The sequence below is a fragment of the Oryctolagus cuniculus genome, chromosome X (genome assembly GCF_964237555.1).
Source record: "Oryctolagus cuniculus chromosome X, mOryCun1.1, whole genome shotgun sequence".
Lineage (NCBI taxonomy): Eukaryota > Metazoa > Chordata > Mammalia > Lagomorpha > Leporidae > Oryctolagus > Oryctolagus cuniculus.
The window spans coordinates 23,877,641-23,900,405 of NC_091453.1; the positions used below are offsets into that span (position 1 = coordinate 23,877,641).

Genomic DNA, 22,765 nt, shown 5'->3' on the forward strand with positions numbered 1-22,765 from the left:
TCAGAAATTCTTTCATTGTCCAGGAAATGGGTAAAATTACCAAGCAATGTTATGCTTTGATAAGTCAAGGATGCCTCTTATAGAGTAAAACTAAAGGAAAAGTTTTTTTGTTAAAAATTTTGTTTATTTGACACATATATAAAGAATTCTGAACACAATAATTACAGAACATATATTACTTTGAAGCACAAACAAAATTTTGTGTAAACCACATTATCTTGCTTAGGGAATTTAATTAGCATTATTCTTTTGAATAGTGATTGTAATATGATGATAGGTATTATGTCTATTTGATTTTTAGCTGACAGTCCTTCAATTTCAAGTCACAGAGACACATACTCCCTTAAGAAACCTCCTCTAGGATTGGAAAATATTTATTTTGCTTCAGAACTATACATCTTTGAGAACTAGAGTTCATTTATCAAATTATAAAGTACTACTTAGGAAATAGAAATCTTTGTATACTTGAAAACACTTAAACTTGTGAATGTTGTCATTAGTAGACCATCATATATTAGGTAAATATTGATGGAACTCTCCAATGTGTAATGTTAACCTTGCTTCCTTACAGATTATGTTCTAGCCATCAGCTTCTTTATAATCATTTTGTTTCTAGATTGTTAGCACAGTAAGTCAAGACTCTCACACAGTATTTTTTCAAGACCTTTGTAATAATGGGTGTGACAGAATGAATTTTCTCCCACAGCACAACTCATTATAACAAATAGATTGCAAGATAATACATTTTTTTCTAATTACTAGAATTATCAAGAATAGAACACTAATTTTTAAATTACCTTACTTAGGATGAACATGGATGAACAGAAGGCCCATAAATGGAGCAGGAAGTAGATGATGCTGAGGTATGCTTTCTTCCATTTCAGAGTCACTGATCACTAATGCTCATGTGTGAGGAAAAAATGTCCTGATGATGAGAATTCTCAGGCTATGGAATTAGTCTTTGGAGGATTGAAAAGAACAGGGATACTAACCCTGGCTGCAAACCAGAATCAGAGGAGGAGATTGCAAAAAAAATATGTTAGCCCCCCCCCCCATCCCATGAGATGCTGGTTTAATTGGTATAGAGAGGGGCCTGGCATCAACAGTTTTGCTGAGCTCCCCCATGTTGTGAGTATAACTTGGAGTTGAGGTTGATAACTTTGGTATAAAATCTTTTGTTTTCTCTTCAGATGTCATCAAAATAAGATAAATTCATTTTTGCTGGCAAAGTTCAGATATAGTTTTGCTGGGAATTAGAACAATAAATTGTGTTGCTTCTTGGGATGTTTTCTGTCCTGTGGTTTGGTTATTTACTCATTCATTCAATAAATGTTTACTTAGCACCTATTGTGGCCAGACATTGTGTTAGAGAAGTGGTTCTCAACCAGGGTAGATTTTGCTCCCACATTGACCCCGGGGACATTTGTAAATACCTGGAGACATTTATAGTTGCTGTAACTAAGTGGATACTACTGGCATGTACCGGAGTAAAGGCCATGTATGCTGTTAAACATCCTACAATACACAGGACAGCTTTCACAATAAAATTAATTTAACACAAAATGTCAATAATGCCAAGGTTGAGAGATTCTGTGTCATCAGAAGATGAGGGTGAACAGGAAAAATTCCTTCTCTCTATGGAGTTTATGATCTAGTAAGGAAAGCAGACAGTGCATAAATACTTCACAAAGTTCATGGAAATGAAATTTTAAAATAAGTTTACTTTGGTGCAAAAAATATGAAACCCATACATACAAGTGGTCTTCAAAGTGTTCGTGAAAAATTGAGTTTTATTAAAAACAGTGCATGAATTTAAAACAATTTTGGACAAAAATTAACTCACCTTTTAATTTCATGTTCCATGAACTTTTTGAAGTACCCTTATACGTCTGTGTGTGTGTGTGTGTGTGTGTGTGTATACATACATCTGTATATTGTGAATATGGCATGAGGTAGTTGTTTTAAGCAAAGTAAGGAAATAGAGGGTGATGGATAAGGCTATTTTAGATCCAGCGTTAAGATTTCTCTGAGAAAATGGTATTTAGGTAATCACTTAAATGACGTAAAGTAGTTAGGTGAGAATTTGGATGTTAGACAAAGGAAAGTAGGCAAGGAGGAATTATCTATTTTCTCAGAGCATGGAATAGGGAATAAATTAGGAAAATATGTTAAGATTTCAGGCAACTCAGTTGGATTATTTGGTCATAATTTTAAAATGAAACCAGTCATAGAGGTTATGGGCTCTCTCTAGCCATGCTCAGCTCTTTGAAGCTGTGCAGAATACTAGGATTAACCAGGCCTGGAATTTTTCCAGGTGATTTTGAATGAGGCAGAGAAGATCGCGGTCTTTCAAGGCATATTTGGAGAACTAGGCTGATAGAGCACAGATTCTAAGTTGAATGAGTAGTGAAAACATGATAGGATCATTGGATTTAACTTGTAAATAGAGTCAGAATTACTGAGATGAGGGTTCTAGAAGTGAGATGGAAGGAAACAGTTATAGAGTAAGATGATTTAAAACTGCAGTAACTAGGATCCTCTCTTTCTTGCACTTTTATATTCAACTATGAGCACTCTAGCCAGGAAAGGAATGTGAGAAAATGTGTAAATGTGTCACATCTGGAGGATGATTTACTTTATGTCTTCCTCTGGATTTTTGTTAATACAAGGTTATATATGTGAACAGAGACAGCTAAGCACAAAACCTAAGTACATACCATGATTAGCATATTTGGTAGTAAAAAGTAAACAGGCACCAGGGAAGAGATGTAAAGGCGTTTCCTCTAGACTCTCACAGTTTCTATGAGACGTCTATCTTACATCCTTTATTCTTTTTCTTGCCTGTATCTCTACCATACATTTTTATTATGGTTTACTCTTTGTTCATGTAGATAAAGGTGAAGTTGCTTTATGTCACTTCCATTCTCTGCTTGTTCTTAAAATATAATTGCATAGTGATAAGAATGTTTTGGGCTAAGGTTTGGAGGATTCATTCTGTGTGTGTGTGTATGTACACATGCACGCACGTGTGTTTTGGACCTTCCTGTTCCTGACATTTCTAGCAAAGGTCATAATTGTACAACCACTTGTTTAAAAAATCTACTTGTGTCATGGATAATCCATGCCCTACCTTATCTGCATATTAGAAATTTTGAACAAATTTCAAGACTCAGAATATTTACTTCTCTTGCAGAGAAAAAAAAAGTGTTTTTGATTTAGTGCTAGTCTTTTAGTGGCAAGAAATGCTGACCTTTTGATTCAGGCCATATAAGCTGACTCTGTTGTCTATTATAATGCTTTACTGCACTGAAGGGAACAATAATCCAGTGTGAAAAAAATAAATGTACTGCATGAGTCAGTTCTGTACTTTTTCTGTGAAATAGCAGGTGCGAGAAGACCCATTTAGTCTCACCCAGCTCTTAATTTCTGTGATTCTTCTAAACCATGTCTCATGAAGGACATTTCTTGGTGCTTTTGAAGAGCTGGAGTAATGTATTTACAAGCATAAAATGGCTTCATTATGTTTAGTCATTTTGCTCATCAAAAATCTGCAGCCTTATCAGAGGAAATCAGTCATTGTCAGAGTCTATATGCTGATGACCCTCTTGATAATCAAAGCATGTCTGAAACATTTATTCATAGGCCAGATGAGAACTTTTAAAGTGGTTTATTTAAAAACAAAGCTACTTTTATACAGGGATTAAAAAAAAACACTGAATGTGAACAAAATGAGCATTTGTGTCGTAGTTTCCATAAAATAGACCATTTGCTATGCATCAACACCACTCATGTATGTTTATTCAACACATGAGGGAGCCCTGACCTTCAAGTGTGTAATCAAATATAAATATATATAGATCAACCTCAGTTAACATTAAGGGATTGTGGATAGATTTCTCATTGAAACAATCATTATGTTCCATCTTCCTTAGGTAAAGACGTGGATAATACAGACCTTGAACAATGTGCTGAGGCCACTTGATTAAACACATTTTTCATTCCTTAATGGGCCATTCCAAAGTATAAAAATTAAAGATCTTCACTGATCGAAAAATCCAAAGCTCAATTATTTCTTTCTAAACACAGAGAAAGACTTGAAGAACAATAAAAGCTGTTTAAGGAGGGTTTTCTGTTCCTAGTTTGATGGAATGATGGACTTGGAGACAAAGATTGCTAGGTCAGTGTGGCAGTGATGTGTTCAAATGTGAAGTAAGCCCTCAGTGAGAGCTCTTGACTAGGTCAACTCTCCTGGAGTCATTTTTGGCGTTTGGTTTCTTTTTCTTTTGCATTCATCACAAAGCAAAGATAGTTGTAATTTTTCTGATTCTTTTTTGGATAAAGAAATGAGCCAGTTGTAAGCATTTGGTACAGCAGTTAAGACATGGTTTGGGATGCCCGCATTCTGTATTGAAGTACCTGACTTTTGTGGGGAGCAACCCGGACTGGACTAAGTTACTGGAATTAAGACTTGTTCTATGCATCTGCTCTCCCACAATATGGCGCTGAGAGAGAAGAAAACAGCTTCTACGCAGCTGCCTCTTGCCAACTTGAGTGATGACCTCCAGGAGCTGATCCTGCTCCTGATTGGAGGAGAGCAGCGTACTCGGCGTGTGGGCAGCCGAGTTAGGATTGGCGGAGGAGGACTATAAAGGAGGAGAGAGATGGCATGCACTAGGAACATCTAAGGGAACACCTGTGCAGCCCCCGAGAGAGCCGGCCGGCGGTGTGCTGCTCCCCCGCGGAGGTGGGGAAAGTGGCAGGGGGAACCGCCCTTCCACGGAGGTGGAAGGGTTGGTAGCCAACCCGGGAAGAACCAGCAGCAAACCCGGGGAGGGCCGAGCAGACAAAAGAACAGCGCAGGGTCCTGTGTCGTTCCTCCGTGAAGAGGGGGAGCGACATAATGGTGCTGTGACTCGGATATGAAGCCTAGGCAGGGTTTAGTGTCATTCCTCCACGAAGAGGGGGAGCGACAACTTTGAGTCCAGGCTCCACTCCTGATTCTGGTTTCCTGCTAATTTGCATCCTGGGAAAGCAACAAGTGATGACTCAAGAAGTTGAGTTCCTGCCTCCCACATTGGAGTTCCAGCTGTTGTGGGCATGTGGGAGTGAACCAGTGAATGGGGGATCTCTCTCTCTCTGCTTTTCAAATAAGTAAATAAAAATTATAATAGTTAGCTAAACCATTGAATTAGTCCAACTCAACTGCCTTCTCTCCAACTAAATCTAGACTTGTAGGAAAAGTCCCTGAATGAACACACTGGGGCCTCTGTAACTGGTCTCTGCCCATAACAGGAATCTCGGAGCAGCAGGAGAAATCTCTCATGATTCTCTGGTTTGCTCAGCTCCGGTTCTCTGTCATGGCCATTTGAAACATTCTCCAACTCTTTGTCTGACTCCAAAACATCCCTGTCACTCCCACTGAGCAGAGTGGTACTTTGGAATCCAGAGTGTTTAACAATTCAATCTAAATATTTTTGTTTTCTTTCAAATCCTATATGATAGTCTATACTGATAGGTAATCTTTGATAAAAATGATACTATTGGAAGATTTATCTGCAGTTGTTTCTTTATTTCTCACTGAAAAAAGTTTATATCCTCAACCTGTTGTCAGATTTATGACATTTGTACTATGCTCTGCTACTAAGAAACTGCTAGTGTATAAACTTCCCAGTTATTTATTTATCAGGAAGTTAAATACTAAAATAGATGGAGAAGCTGCATAAAGAAAAGTTTTGATATAATTATTCTATGAAATTTTATGGAGCAGCACAATATATGTGTTAGATAGCAATGATATGATTGAACATAGTGTGCTTTTCCAAAAAATTTAGCATCACTTATAAATGAAAGTGAAAGTATAAAAGGTCAATTCCAGAAAAAATTATGTCATCCACTAAGGGGAAAACACTACTTAAAGGCTTCCATTTACAGAGTATACTTCAGGTGCAAATAAAATAAATCACTATCAGCTAGCACATGTAATGCTGGAAACTTATCTTGAACTAGGATCTGGAAGCAGTATAAATCTAATTGTATGTCACCTTTCATCTAGGTAGTCTAGAGCAAACTTTGGTGTTATGTCTTTTTTACAAATTTGAGGGAAAAATGAAATGCATAGTATTTTTATTTATTTATTTTTTAAAAGATTTATTTATCTATTTGAAAGTCAGAGTTGCACAGAGAGAGGAGAGTTAGAGAGAGAGAGAGAGGTCTTCCATCCGTTGGTTCACTCCCCAAATGGCCACAATGGCCAGAGCTGTGCCGATCCGAAGCCAGAAGTCAGGAGCCTCCTCCCAGTCTCCCATGCAGGTGCAGGGGCCCAAGGAGTTGGGCCATCTTCTACTGCTTTCCCAGGCCATAGCAGAGAGCCAGACTGGAAGCCGAGTAGCCGGGTCTTGAACCAGTGCCCACATGGGATGCCGTGCTTCAGGCCAGGGCGTTAACCCACTGTGGCACAGAGCCAGCCCCAGTATTTTTATTTTAAATAACTCTCTAAGTGCTTATAAATAGCCTACTATGTTCTAACACTGGCCTACACTTTGAAGCATGGAGGAAGAAGGGAAAATGATGCTTGAGCTGGAGAATTCTTAAAGGAAAGGAAGTATTATGTAGGCTATGGAAGGTGGAACTTCCAGGAAGAAGTAACAGCATGTGCAAAGGCACAGAGGCATGAAAAAGCACAGTGCTTGTGGAAAACTACTGATGCTTTAATTTGCTTGAACAGAGGGCACATGCAGAAATATAAATTTTGGAGTTCTTAATATATAGATAATAGTTTGTCCAGGAGAGTATTCAGAAAAAAGAAAAAAGAGCACACAGGTTGAAAAACTGGAAAACATTAATATCCAAGGGATGCAGAGTAGAAAAATCCAGAAAAGACAGGGTAAAACCAATTACAGAACAATTCATACCACACACATACAAAAAGCAAGGCAATAGGATAGGTAGTTTGCATTGGTGGCTATGATTTTTCACCCTTCATGTATCCACTCTGATTGTAATGTACATTTTAAGTGCCCTCCCACTGTGATCCTAGGCTCATGCTTTAGTCAATGGAAGGTTAGTATATGTGAATGAAATAGAGGTTTGAAAGTGGCTTACACAATTTAGTCAATACCCTTGTGTCTGCTAGGAGAAGGACAAGCCTGGGTAGCTCACAGAAGGAAAACTCACCTGCAGCTGAGCCTAGCCTAGATTGGCCACCCCCACCCCCCACCTAACCCACAGTGTGTGTTGAAATATAAATGATTATTTTTTAAGTAATTCATTTTTGGAATTTGTTATGCAGCAATAGCTGGCTAATAAAGTTTTCAGAGAGTGATCAGTAGTGTTAATGCCAGAGGAAGAAATAAGATAAACAGTGAAAAGAGCACATTGGATTAGTCAATTTGAATTCAGATGACCTTGATCAGAGCAGTTTCAATGGAATGCTGGGTTTGGAACTACAATTGCAGAAGATTTGAAGAATGTAAGGATGGAACAATATACTACTTTATGAACACAGACTAGTGCTGCAATGTGCAGAGATACAGGACAATAGCTAAAAGGATACAGATGAAGAGCAAGGATGCCTTCTGAAGATGGAAGAGGTGTGGGTTTATTTATATACTTAGGAGACAGAACAAGCAAAGAGGGGGTACCTGAAAACACAGAAGAGGGAATGAATTAATGCAGATCAATCTCTGAGCAGGTGGAAGGTGATGACTACTTGGATATAGGGAAAGGAATTAATTAACCCTGGTTATAAGAAAGGGTACTGTGGGGAGCAACTCGGACTATACTGTTGCTGGAATTAAGACTTGTTCTATGCATCTGCTCTCCCACAATATGGCGCTGGGAGAGGAGAAAACAGCTTCTACGCAGCTGCCTCCAGTTCAACCAATAAACGTAGGACTTGCTCCTGATTGGAGGAGAGCAGCATACTCGGCGTGTGGGCAGCCGAGTTGGGATTGGCAGAAGAGGACTATAAAGGAGGAGAGAGACGGCATGCACCAGGAACATCTAAGGGGAACATCTAAGGGAACACCTGTGCAGCCCCCGAGAGAGCCGGCCGGCGGTGTGCCGCTCCCCCGCGGAAGTGGGGAATGTGGCAGGGGGAACCGCCCTTCCACGGAGGTGGAAGGGCCGGTAGCCAACCCGGGAAGAACCAGCAGCAAACCCGGGGAGGGCCGAGCAGACAAAAGAACAGCGCAGGGTCCTGTGTCGTTCCTCCACAAAGAGGGGGAGCGACAGGTACCTCTCAACTGAGTTGGGAAGATAAAAATAATGATGGGAATACATGAAGAGAAGTTTCCAGGAAAATGGGGAGAAGAGGAAGAAAAGTAAAATGGAGTTCTCATTTTATGACCTCTATATAAGATACAAAGGAATCTTGGACAGTGTGCTGTACAAAGTCATGTTATAAAGAGTGAGAAAAGTGAAAACACTGATAGCTGCTATTAGATAAAGACAAGGGAGATTTGCTATAGTCTTGAGGACCAACTAATGCTGATGATATTGAGATTATAGTGGTAAGAATACATGTTTATATGATTTTTCTAGAAAGTTTTGTAATTCAGGTCCAGGAGAAGGTGAGAAATTGGAGAGATTCTGGCTTGAGATATTTCAGAATAGTGTTACAGGATGCAAGAGATGTTGAACACAGAAAGTCCAATAGGGAAGGGAATTGTATCAGTACAACTGAATGCTACAACCATAAACAACAGAAAATGTTATGTGTAAAAGCATAGAGATTTTTTTTCCTTACATAACAAAAATTATTAAGAACTCTCGGATCATGCTGGGACTCTACAGTAATGTCATTGTAATATTAGTATATTATTCTTCCTTATCTTTGTTACATAGCATTGATCTTTCTGGTTACAATATTGCTACTGAACAAGGCATCCTCCTGTTTTGCAGGAAGTGTGAGGAAGGAGTCAGGGGCTTTCTCCTAATGACATTTTACTTTGGTAATGGAAACCTTCCATTATGACTTTACCCTAACCTCTTTGGACAGAACTGTGTAACATTGCATCCCTTATTGCAAAGGAGACCAGAAATTCAAAACATTTACTTGCCAGCCTCTATGGTAGAGGGAGGCCCAGAAATAGGGGTTTGATATTGGAGTTGAGTGAATCCATGTATAGTATTTGTCGCAGAAATTAGACCAAGAGGAACTGACATATTGCAAAGAAATGGAGGAATCAACATTAGAAACTTTTTAAAAAATCAGTAATTGGTTGTGACCAAACGTGAGAGGAGGTCAGGGGATATTGGAGGTTACAATTTCTGGTGTGAAGCAGTTTAGGCAAGAAGAGATGGTTGTTGAAGAATCACAAGAGTGAAATTTCTTGGAATTCAGGTCAAGGGAACATCAGAGGAGAAAGTGTTTTCCACGTGGATATTGGCATTTCTCAGGATGATGGAAGGACTTGGGATTTTAGTAAAGTAAAATGTTGGTATTCTTAAAGGAAGAAATATACTTTTCTGAAGGTTACATAAGTAATGAAAACAAGTCTTGTTGTACATGCTTAAAATCTGGAAAGAAGTCAGCATGACTCCAAAAATAAACCATACATAAAGTCCAAGGTAAAATTACCTTTCATTGACATATTAATTACTCATTGCTTTGTAATAAACCGTTCCAAAAGGTAATACCTTAACAGGATGGGGAACCTTTTTTCTCTGCCAAGAGCCATTGGATATTTATAACATCATTTACAGACCATACAAAATTAACTTAAAAATTAGCCTGCTATAGATTTATTGAATTTTGCATCCCACCTGTGGTTGCTTTGGCAGGGCCAGACCAGATGATTTTATGGGCCTTATATGGCCGGTGGGCTGGATGTTCTCCACTCTTGCCTTAAAATACAATTATCTATAGTTTTTCAGAAGTCCCTTGGTTGACTAGGTAATCTGGATTTTACTAATTTGGTCTCAACTGAGTTTAGCTTGGCTCGTTCATACATCTGTGTTCAACTGGCTAATTAGCTGAAGGCCAGATAGCCTTAGCTGGGATTGCTAGGCTCAGCTTCTTTGTGGCCTCTCATCTTTCAACAGCCTAGCCTTGACTTATTCTCACACAGAGGAAAGAATTAGAGAGAAAGTACAAAAGTAGATTTCTTGTCACCTAGGCATGGAATTGTGACAGTATCACTTCTTCCACATTGTATTGGGCAAAAGGTAGTCTCAAGGCTGACCCAGATACAAAAGATGGGGGAAAAATATTCCACCTCTTGGTGGAAGGAGCTGAAATATCACAATGCAAATAATACAGTAGAGGAAGAACTGGAGTCATTTTTGTTACCAATCTACCATGTTGCTTGTTTTTTTTTGAGTCATTATTGGAGTTCATGACCATGTCAAGTTTCACTATATTTACTTCATGATGATAAGCATAAATGCTTATGGCTTGACTAAGTGGCTTTTCTCAGGTTAGATTGCATGATTTGAAATATCAGTGGATGGCAGTCATAAATATGGATGGGCATTCACAATTTACAATTTTGTATAGTTCTTTTCTTTCATATTGAGTTGTTGACCCCTAGCTATTATGCATATTGAGCAATTGTTACTGATGTAATAGCAAATTTTCTCTCATCTCCCTGGCCAGATAAAATGCTGCAAACTCATTGAACTGCTTAGCAAACTGCTTAGCAAACTGTCATTTGCCTGATTTATTAAGCAACTTGTTGGAATACTTGTGAAGCCCAGGCACAGAGTAATAGCTTTCTATTATTTTCATGAAAGTGATGAAAGAGAGGAAAGAGAACTTTTTTGTAGATTTAATGATCCTTCACCCATCTGAAACAAACAACATCAACCTCCATGCTCTCAAAGCTGTGACTGCCAAATGTTCTCTTGACTGTGTTTGCCCTCATCCAGAGCACATATGCATCCATCTGTGTCAGCAGGGCTCATCCTCTCCCCTCTATTCTTCTTTCCTCTCTCTGTCTCTCCAGGTTAGCTCTCTGTGAATAGAGGTTTGCAAGAGAGAAAAAGCACAACGCTCAGCCTATTTTCTCTGGATGAGTGAGTTTCTCAAACAATGATGCTCCCAAATGCCACAGAGAAACTGTTACCAGGTTGTGAGACCTGAGGGGGAACAAAACTCCCTTACCCATTGTTCTCTGATGCATCGCTTCAGGAGCTATGAAACAGAGGAGATTTAAGATCAATCATAGCTCTTCACACAGTTTAGTGAAACAATTTTTCCCTTGGAAGTCACTTTATTTCCAGTGGTACTTTCCATGGCAGTGTGTTTAAAATGTCACTGAATCAAGCTTTTTATTAACTTGTCAGTGTATCCAAAGTGTTCTACAGAACCTCCATGGGGGATTTTCTTGTCTTTTAAACCTACACATTACCACATAGGCTTTCCTCCCTAATTAACAGTGACAAGTTCTCTTTAGTGGAAATATTCCACTCTCAGAGTGCAAGAGGGAGCCAGTGGGTGGAAATAGATTTGGATCATTTGCTAGACATGGGAAGGGAAACAAGCAGTGCTAACAACATATGGCTATAAAGGGAATATTGAACGAATGGGTACTGGGCAGTGGATCCATACAAATCAACAATTGGTCAAGGTAATTGCTCAGGCTGCTTATTCCCAGGGCACTGTAGTGCCTTGGAGTGAGATTTGCCCCAGCTCAGGGTCACACTGCTGAGTCTACAGCCTCAGTCTACTTTGCTGGAGTCAGAGACTGTTCTGGCAACCATAACATTACTTTGTGGCCACCATTACCCAGTGAATGGAAGGCTTGGCTATTCATAGTTTCTTAATGTCTGGGAGTCTCCACAGTACAATTTCTTCTTCAATTCTACTGATTTGTATGGCCCTAATCTCTGGACATCTTTTCAGTTTCCTGTCCTGTTCCCCATCCTGGTATACTCAAATCTCCAGAATACCATGATTCTATCTGATATCACCAGGAATTAATTGTTAGCCTAAGATAAAAAAATTCACTGGACATCTTTTTTTTTTTTTTTTTTTGACAGGCAGAGTGGACAGTGAGAGAGAGAGACAGAGAGAAAGGTCTTCCTTTTGCCGTTGGTTCACCCTCCAATGGCCGCCGCGGCCGGCGCGATGCGGCCCCCACATCGCGCTGATCCGAAGCCGGGAGCCAGGTGCTTCTCCTGGTCTCCAGGGGAAAAGATGTTACCTGAGTCTTGTCCAACATGAGAAGAGGTGTTTTTCCTACAGTATTCCCCTCTATCCTTCTCTCACTTTAGAGAGGAAAAAATAAATCTAGGAGTTTCATGTAAAAGTCACTACCTTGTGGTGTAGTGGATTAAGCCACTGCCTACAATGCCAGCATCCCATATAAGTGCAGGTTTCAGTCCTAGCTGCTCCACTTCTGATCTAGCTCCCTGTTAACATGCCTGGGAATGCTGTGGAAGATGGCCCAAATGCTTGGGCCCCTGCCACCCATATGGGAGATCTGGATGGAGTTCCAGGTTCCTGGCTTCAGCCTGGCACAGCCCTGGCTGTTGCGGTCATCTGGGGAGTGAATCAGTGATGGAAAATCAATCAATCAATCTCTCTCTCTCTCTCTCTCTCTCTCTTGCTCTGACTCTTAACTGGCTCCCATATGTGATGCTAAAGCTTCAAGCCATGGCTTAACTGGCTGTGTCACAGCCCCTAGGCCTCTTCTTGTTAAGAGTGTGACCGAAGAGTTGCATTCTCCAGTTCACATTGCTTTGACTAGAATGCAATGGCTACACCTAGCTACAAGGAGTCTAGAAAAAGTAGTCTTTATCTGAGTGGCTAGCTACCCAGTTTGAAAGAATGAATTACTTAGCAGTTGATGTCACAGTCTACCCCCTGAATATCCAAGTATCTGGGAAAACAGCCCGAAGAGTCAGGCAGTTAGATTATCTAACTCAAAAGCCAACATCTCTGAGTGATGCATCATTCAGAATTACATGTGGTTTCTCATGGTCATGTAACCTATAAATTGAAAGAAAAATCATCAACCTCCCTACCATCTAATATACCATGGTGAGGAAGAATAGCATAACTACATGTAAAGCTTACATTCTGAAAAGACAAGAGTAGAAAATAGGACGCTTGTTGCTGTTGCAGTTATTAAATTCTGCTTTGTAGCATTTTGAAAAGTTCCAACCCTGACAGTGGAATGGCACTAAGTTCTGCAGGGGGAGTAACTTCCATGTCTCTTATTCTGGGGGTGCTATGTTGAAAATGGGTATTAAGCAGTATACCTTCTTGGGGATTACACAGATTTTTATAGCCCTACTGGTACAGATTTGAGGAGCTAGGGATTGTTTTAGGTTTTAAATAGTCTATGGTTTTATAATTCCACCAAAATATCAGTGAACTACTAGTTTATTTACTCTCAATCAATGCCACATAAAAGTAACCAAAGACAAGCAGTTCTTACATTTGTCAGCATTTTTTACTTACTAATCTCTGTGTTCAATCCTTGTCTGCTTTTTTGAAGGCACTAGAGGAATTTGGGAGGGAAGTGAAAATCCTTTTTTTTTTTTTAATTTGTTTACTATTTGAAAGTCAGAGTTACAGAGAGGCAGGAGCAGAGAGTGAGAGAAGTCTTCCAATCCACTGTTTCACTACCCAGATGACTGCAACAGCTGGTGCTGGGCTGACCTGAAGCCAGGATCCAGGAGCTTCTTTTGGGTCTTCCACATGGGTGCTGGGGCCAAAGGACTCGGGCCGTCTTCTACTGCTTTCCCAGGCCATAGCAGAGAGCTGGATTAGAAGTGGAGCAGCCAGGACTCTGGCGCCCATATGGGATGCCAGCACTGCAGGTAGGGAAGACAAAATATTCAAGCTAAACTTCTGTGCTGGTTTAGCTCCCTATAGCTTGGCCAAAAATTGTTCTATGAGATGCTTTTGAGAAAGTCTAGGAGCCACAGTCATATATCTACTGTACTGAGTGTTCAAAAGTAGTTGGCTTTTCCAAATTGCCTTTTGCAAAGGCCACAAACTGTCAGATTCTTAATTTAGATTGTAGACTATCAACTGAGAACGTCTCTTAGCATAACAGTATTCTTATTTCCTTTGATTTCTGTTTGAAAACTGGTCAATTCTTGTCTCTGTTTAATTTTTGTCTGTCTGTAGTACTTTTATAAAAGAAGCCAAGACATACCAAGGAAGTGACTTTTCTAATCACTTCCTCATGAGCTACCAACTCATTAAGCAAATAGCTTGCCTTCAAATGCACTGATAATCAGTTTAACAAATGTTTGCTGTGACTCAACAAGTGTCATCCTCTGATGTGGGTATTTGATGCAGTGATTAAGTTGTTCTTGCACATATTGTATTTTTTTCAGCAAATGCAAGTGTAACTATAAAGAAGTGAGGCTGATTTTTTCTAAAACAGACAACAGAACTTTTCTATCCAAATGAATGTCCTCCCATTGAAAGTGGCTGTGCTGGAGGCCACGTGTTTCTCCTGTGGCGATGGTATTGCTGAGAGCTTGCTAGAGGCCTTTAGGAAAACCTCCACGAGTGCCACAGCACCGTTTTTCACTTTTTCAGTGTCTCTGTCCGAGTGTGGATATTCTGCTTTCAAGCAGCCCAGCATTTGGAAGGATACTTTCTAATGTGGCTCATAAACTGCCTATGAAGGCCTGTCCCCAAAGAGCAGCTCCAAATGATGTCCCAGCAGTGGTTCATTGTTGGAGCCAAGAATGTAACTACTGGGAGGGAGAAATGTTCACTTAGATTTCTACATTCTCTGTTTTATTAAAGAGAAAGAATTGCAATTAAAAAAAAAAGTTGTTCCTTCTGAAACCCGTATCCCATTTAGAAGTATCTAGTTCTAGTCACAACTACTCCTATTCCAATCCAACTTCCTGCTAATGTGCATCCTGGGAAGCAGCAGGTGGTAGCTCAAGTACTTGGATCCCTGCAATCCATGTGGGGGACCTGGGTGGAGTTCTGGGCTCCTGGCTTCAGCCTGGCTCAGCCCTGGCTATATAAGATCTTTCTCTCTCTGTCAAATGAAAATAAAATAAAACACAGGCATCTATCCTGCCTGTGTTGCATTGTCTGTTTTCTTATTGCCTTTGGCCCAAGTGCTAAGCAAATAGCATTTATTTTGGGTTCTGTTAAGTCAGCCTCACTTCTGATAGTAAATTCAGTGTTTGTTTGGCTGCTTCCACAGAGAACAGATAACCATGCTTTTAGAAATGATAGACAATGTATTTCCCTCTCACAGAAAAATCTTACTTGCAAGGTGACTAAGAAGTAGGGAAGCTCTTCTCAAAGAAGTCATCCAACTTTCTTCTCTCTTGTTGCTTTACCATTCTTCAGAGTGCTGTTGTCATCTGTTCGGCTAAAGGTGGCTAATCAATATTTTATCTGTGTTCTGGACTATAGAAACAGAAAAAAAAGGAAGTGAAAACAAGAAGTTTCTTTTAAAGAATGTGACACAGATTTCACACATTCAAGATGTACCAGAGTTGGCTTGAATCAGCTTGCACCACCTTATACTAAGCATTGCTGAAGGTTCAAGAATTCTGCGAGGGGTGGACATTTAGCCTAGCAGTTAAGATGCTGGTTAAGATGCTCACATCCCACATCAGAGTACCCAGGTCTGATACTGGACTCCGTCTCCTGACTCCAGCTTCTTGCTAATGAGAGGCGATGTTGATGGCTCGAATGATTGAGTTTCTTCTTATGTCAGAGACTGGATTGACTTGCCAGCTCTTGGCTTCAGCCTGGCCCAATCTTAGTCATTGTATGCATTTGGGGAGTGAACCAGTATATGGCAGCTCCCTTTCTCTGTATCTCTTATACCCTTCATTTCTCCCTTTCAAATAAAACACAAATTAAAAAAAAAAATAACTTAGTGAGTTAGTTGTGAAACACACACATTATTAAAAGTTAAATTATATAGACTTACCATTAAATAACTTGTATTACAAATGAAGTAAATATCTAAAACTCATCTTTTATTTTTAAAAAATATTTTGCTATTATCTGTGCTATCAGGGTTATTTACATCTTTGTTATCTGTATCGTAGGAATAATATATAACAGTATTCTGCAAATCTCTTCAATGGTAGATTGAAATCAGACCCTGATGGGAGTATTTATATCACAGAAGTCAGCAAATGATTCACATCACACCCCCATTGCCCCAACAAGAGCTGGTTGTTAAATATTTACAGGTACACACATTACTTCCACTCTTTGACCAGAATTGGTCACACCTAGCTGCAAGGGAGGCTGGGGTGCATTGTCTCCAGCTAGTTGGCCATATATTTATCTAAAACTTCAAGATTTTATTTTCAGGAATAAGTGAAGAATGTATGTTGTTGGACAGTTAGTATTCTCATGATTTAATGTAGAAGAGTAACCTCTGTACAGGTTTCTATACCTGAGATCCACTCTGTCACTAGTTTATTAGCAGAGGTAATAAATTCAAAACAGAAATTTTAATACCTATCTAGTCTGCAATCACAGAGAACTCCATACCTGGCTCTGTGTTTAGAGATACCCAAATTAAGACATTGAATATACTTGGGAATAAAACAAAGTCTGTGCTTTTGATTTTCTAAGGAACTGGAATTTGGGAATACCTAGCCCTTGGCTCCTCTTTCTTTCATCAATCCAGTTCCTAAAAAGGGCAGTCTTGTTTGTTTTAAGTCAGTGGATATATATTTGAAATGCAGAGAGACATAGATAATCAGAGAGTGAAAGAGTGAGAGAGCAAGAAAGAAAGTGAGAGAAAGAGACAGTTATATTTCTATCTATTGGTTTACTCCCCAGATGCCAGGCTGGAAGCTGGAACCTAGGATTCCATCTGGGTCTCCCACGTGGGTGACAGGAAACTAAATACTTATGTGCTGGTTCTGTGAATATTGTTTCACATAATATACCGAACTCTACAGTCCAGTTCTGAATAAAACATCTAAGAAAAGATAGTTCCATTGACTGGATGCGATGCTTAAATATTTGCTTGCAAAGTAATCATTCGTGCTAGATGTTAGCTTTTTCATTAAATTGTAATGAGCATGTTGGTACCATGTAGTATAGTCAGGGACATGAATTGTACATATATTACTTATATTAAATGAGTGTTGTATCCAAACATTTTATCTTTTAAAATCATGTTAGGACTGAAAGGAAAAAAGCCAGGAGTAAAACTATTTGCAGAATCATGGATGTTAAAGTGCTTACTTCCTCCAAAAATTGTGGTTGCATATTTTTAACAGCATTTTCCCTCAGGAGATCAGAAAAGCCATTATAGGGTTATGGACGAATTCTTGGTGTTTGATGATAAGAATACTAATGCTTCTGTGGATTTAGTAGAGCTTTAAAAGGCTATTGAGATAAATAACGTGTTTAGGATGTGGACATTTGGATTCTAGAAGGAAGGAAAATAAAATTAAAAATACATTTTAAATATTGATTTCTAATTTTTGATCCTTGGACACAGTTCTTTCAATAATATTAATTGAGCACATACTATATGTAACATGATGTTAAACACTAAAATAAACACATTAATGTCCTCAAGGAGCTTGCAGTCTAGAAGGGAATAAGAAAGAGCTATTTTAACTCAACTGTTTATAAAAATATTGAGGCCATGGGAAGGCAGTAGAAGATGGCCCAAGTGCTTGGGCCCCTGCACCTGCATGGGAGACTGGTTTCGGATCTGCATAGCTCCAGCTGTTGCAGTCATTTGGGGAGTGAACCAGGGAAGGAAGACCTCTCTCTCTGTCTCTGCCTCTGTCTGTAACTCTACCTTTCAAATAAATAAATGAAATCTTTAAAAAATATATTGAGGCCAAATACGTGCTGATTGTTCAGCATTTAAACCAGAAGTTGAGGTTGGTGCTGTGGCGCAGTGGGTTAAAATCCTAGCTTGCAGTGCTGGCATTCCATATGGGTGCTGGTTTGAGTCTTGGCTGTTCCACTTCCAATCCAGCTCTCTGCTAATGCACCTGGGAAAGCAGTAGAAGATGGCTCAAGTGCTTGGGCCCCTGCACCCACGTGGGAGATCCGCAAGAGGCTCCTGGCTCCTGACTTTGGGTTGGCCTAGCACTGGCTGTTGCAGCCATTTGGGGAGTGAACTAGTGGATGGAAGACTCCTCTTGCTCTCTCTGCCTCTGCCTTTCAAATAAATAAAATAAATCTTTTTTTTTTTAAGTGGAAGCTATCTTTCTTAACAAGTTGGGAATGCCCGAGTTAAGAGATTCGTAATAGCAGGCAGCAGATATGTAATTCCTCAATTTCTTAAACATTGAAAGAGTATAGCCTGAGTGCCCTCATTTAGAAGAGAAGTCTTTCATAATGAGCTGGCTTTTTCCCTATAGGCGCCAAATTAGGAGAGGAGGGAGAGTAGATAGTTCTGAGCTGATAATTGTCTATAAGCATCTTGAGATCCTGCTTTTAGCTAAGATAGGAACCAATTTCAGGGATTTATTTGTATTTCCAGCCTTTTTGCTTCTTTTACCTTTTGAGGCTCTGGAGAGAGAGAGAACTGTGGAGAACTGATACTACAGTGTGAGGTGGAAAGAAGAATTAGAGAAAGTGAAAATACTAAGTTGATTTACACATGAAAACTTGCAGAACTATTGCCAGAAGAGAAGAGTTTGGACTGGCTGGAGAGTTTGGTGAGAGGAGGGAGATGAGGGAAGCTACCCTAAATGAATGTGAGTGATGCCTGAAAGAGGACTTTGTGGAAGTCTAGCGCCCCATTGAGGTACAGTTCTTCTCTGCTTCATGAAGAGACCAGGAAATACTTACATGCGGTTGCAAGGCATTTTAGGGTCAGACTTGTGTGTGTCTGTGTGTGTTGTTTGTTTGTTTTGTGTGTGTGTGTGTGTGTTTTCTTAAGATTTATTTTATTTATTTAAAAGTTGAGAGTTATGGGGTGGGGAGAGAAAGAGAGAGAATCTTCTATCTACTGGTTCACTCCTCAGATGGCCACAGCAGCAAAGGCCGGGCCAGGCCAAATCCAGGAGCCAAGAGTGTTTTCAAGGTCACTCACATGGGCAGCAGGGGCACAAACACTTGGGCCATCCTCTGCTGCTTTTCCCAGGCTATTAGCAGGGAGCTGAATTGTAAGTGGAGCATCTGGGACACAAACTGGCGCCCATATGGGATGCTTGCATAGCAGGTGGCAGCTTTGCCTGCCATACCACAGCACCAGCCCCTGTGTTGTTTGTTTTGGATTCCAGTCCACTATCTACTACACCATGGGCCTTAAACAATGGTTAAGAGTGGATACTTGAGAGTAAAAGGAAAAAAATTCTATTAACATGCAAATAAAATACCATTTCACCATAAGCAAGAGAGTCTGCTTTCCTTTTCTGTTCTTTTTTCACTGATACATTCACTCTTCTGGTTCTAGATGTGGAGAAATGGAAAGTGCCACAGACCAGGAATGAAGAAATTTGGAGTTGGAGTCCTTGGTTCCACTTACTAGGCCATGGAACAAGTCACCTCACTGTTCTGAGTCTCAGTTTCCTCATATGGGCAAGTATTTGCTCTGCTATTTGACAGCATTATGTGAGTTGAAAGTGTGAACCTTACAGTGTTTGGTTGCTATTTTATCTTCCACTTCCTGAGGGCCTTGCTGAAACAGTGTTCTCTGACTTACTAGCTGGTACAACCCTGCCCTTCTTTCCACAGATAGTCATATCTCTATGTAGAGGGCTTTGAAAGATTAAACATACTTCAAAGTCCACAGGATTGATAGAATTGCTGCATAAGAACAGACTGCATGATGTGGGGTGGAAGTGGATTTTTTTAAAAAAAGATTTATTTTATTTATTTGAAAGAGTTACAGAGAGAGGTAGAGACACAGAGAGAGGTCTTCCATTTGCTGGTTTATTCCCCAACTGGCCGCAACGGTCTTAGCTATGCCGATCCAAAGCCAGGAGCCAGGAGCTTCTTCTGGGTCTCCCACATGGGTGCAGGGGCCCAAGGACTTCGACCATCTTCTACTGCTTTCCGAGGCCATAGCAGAGAGCTGGATCAGAAGAGGAGCACCAGGACTAGAACCAGCGCCCATATGGGATGCCGGTGCTTCAGGCTAGGGCTTTAACCAGCTGTGCTACAATGCCGGGCCAGATGTGTTTTTTTCTAGTATATCACATAGGTAGCTGTTTCTCTTACTCAGGGAGAAAAGTAAGCATAAAATGTCATCCCAATGTTTAATCTTTTCTATTTTGGATGTAACCTTATTATAAATAATGGTATTAATTTTCTACTTAAACCATAACTCTCTTCCCTCTCATTTTTTCAGTTCTGTGTTCAGCCTTATATGACAAATTGGCAGAATTTCTCAGAATTTGACTTCCCAGAGCGTTCCCTGTAAGTATGCAGAAAGTTAACATTTGATTGTTCATTCACTCACAGTGTAATAAATCAGAAAGCCTAATTAAAAAAGAAGTTTAAAATCTAGATGATAACAAAAATAATGAAAATGATTTCATCATTTTCCAGATTTAGTGGTTAATACTGGGCATATATAATCCAGGATGTTTATACTGGAAGTGTTGTGGTTTTTATTAGAAAATAAGAATACCCTACCTTGTACTTCTAAGGTGAATATATGTTATAATGGATTAGAACAGGAAAAGGAAGTCACTGAAAAAGAAGCTTGGACACCTGAAATGCAAGGTAATGAGAATCACAGGTAATTTTTTATTTTGTTATTTAGACTTTTCCATCCTTAAAAAGAGAGAACATATAACTTGAAAAGAAATAATAATTCCTTAAAACTAAATGTGAGGGAAATACCTACTTTTATAATTTCAGAGACTTCTTTGATGCTTTTTTTTTATTTGACAGGTAGAGTTATAGACAGTGAAAGAGAGAGAAAGAGAGAAAGGTCTTCCTTCTGTTGGTTCACTCCCCAAATGGCGGCCATGGCTGGAGCTATGCCGATCCAAAGCCAGGAGCCGGGTGTTTCCTCCTGGTCTCCCATGTGGGTGCAGGGCCCAAGCACTTGGGCCATCCTCCACTGCCCTCCCAGGCCACAGCAGAGAGCTGGACTGGAAAAGGAGCCACCAGGACTAGTAGCCGGCACCCCAACCGGGACTAGAACCCGGGGTGCTGGCGCCCAGGATTAGCCAAGTGAGCCACGGCGTCAGCCTGATGCTCTTAAGATTACTGAATTTAGGAAGTGTCTTTAGTAGTAACTCTTTAGGCCAAATCCTTCATTTTGCAAATGAGGCTATTGAGAGCAGAGAGCCACAGGACCTTGGTGAAGACTACATAGTGCGTGAGTTGGCAGATCCTGACGTGAAACTCAAGTTTTCTTGTGTCTCATCCCATATTTATTCCAGTGTGTTCCAATCCATTCTACATGTCCATCTTTACTGCCTATGAAATACTGGAGGTATGGTGACTTTAAAAGCACATGGTCCCTGTTACAGTTTTTTTTTTTAATGTGACTAGATCTTGCTGTATTTTTAAACTCAAACTATACCATACAATGATAAACAATTCTCTATGATAAACATCAGGGTAGCAGCTCAAAAGGCAGGGTGTAGGGTTGCTGGCTTGCTGGTTTAGGTGGTGGAAGGGGATTGTTGTGTTTGGTGCCCTGGGGGTTGTTACCGGGAGCACAGCACAGTCTTCTAGCCTTTCTAAACATTTTGTAAGCTTCTGTATATTCCTTTACGATTCCCTTCTTGCTTAAACTAGAATAGATTTTGAAATGTGAAACCTAAAACTAGTACCATAAACCTACCTAAAGCATCCTAGCCAATAAAAGGCAGTTCTAAGGCTTGAAGTCAGGTTTGATCCTCTAACTTGACCCTCTAACCTCTTTGACTCCAAAGTCTTAAAAAGAAAAGGGGAAAAAGTCTACCTTGACCTTATTCCAGAGTGGATTTATTTAGTTTTTTAGAAGTAATTTTACCGTAAATCAAGAGGTCTTGGGAAGTCAAATTCTCTAATCTGATGCATTACTGTAAGAATTGTGGGTTCAAATAAAAAGAACTGGAGTCATGAGCAGGACAGAAAAGGAACCTTGTTCTTCATTTGTCAATGCTGCATTGACAGGAGCTTGAGATGGCCTAGATGTTAAAGGAAAGAGGTTGGACTGGCAGAGGATACCACAGCAACAAAGAGAGTAAGCAGATGCTACTGGCACAGGCTTGTTCCTGCAGAGTTAGCAATAGGAGCTCTAAGTAACCCCAACAATACTCTGAAGGAGCATTGAAATACCATTAGGCTCTGTGGGACTTCAGATTGTAGCATTTTCTTGTTACAGATCATTTAATGTAATTATATTTCTTTATCATAAAAATTGCTTGCATCTTGGTATGGCCAGGGTGCATTCAAGTTTGGGAATTGTTGCCAGTCTACTAAGCAGTCCAGTAGAAATGACTGTCTAAGTTTCTTATTGAAGGCTCATACTGGAGAATGAACAAAAAAACCTATGCAAACTTTTCTACTACAGATACATTAATCCTAGGGGTATTTTTAGATAGTACATAAGTTTTAATGTTTTTATAATAAGGTCATGTGAAACCAAATAACTCCTATATGTGAGATGGGCTTGTCTTTAGGGATAATCACACAAAGAATCTTTATTACAAACATTGAAAAGCAAAGTGCAATTTGCTTAATACTAGCCTACACAGTGGAAAAGAATTGCTTTCGCTTCTCTTGGGTACTTTAATCTCAATTCTGACAAAATGAAGGCCTGTTGGCAATTTAACAGTTCCTTGGCTTTTAGCTGAAAGAAAATCAAATAAATGGAGTGCTGCTAATGCATGAAGTATATGTGCAGTCTTGCAGGACTGTAGTTAACTTGTTTTTGAAACAGAA

At 39.8% G+C, this 22,765-nt stretch overlaps 1 protein-coding gene across 4 annotated transcripts in view; it reads left to right on the top strand.

The window, feature by feature from the left end:
• SYTL5 (synaptotagmin like 5) overlaps positions 1-22,765 on the top strand; it is a 323,995-nt gene that overhangs the window by 5,260 nt on the left and 295,970 nt on the right. For 3 of the 4 annotated variants that reach the window (XM_051827009.2, XM_051827010.2, XM_070066530.1), the window contains exons 4-6: positions 807-863; positions 19,332-19,456; positions 20,229-20,296. The gene's annotated coding sequence lies outside the window, so the exon portion shown is untranslated. Of the gene's footprint in view, positions 1-806; positions 864-19,331; positions 19,457-20,228; positions 20,297-20,319; positions 20,606-22,765 lie in introns of those variants that run through there. The other variant, XM_070066531.1, reaches the window with a different exon arrangement.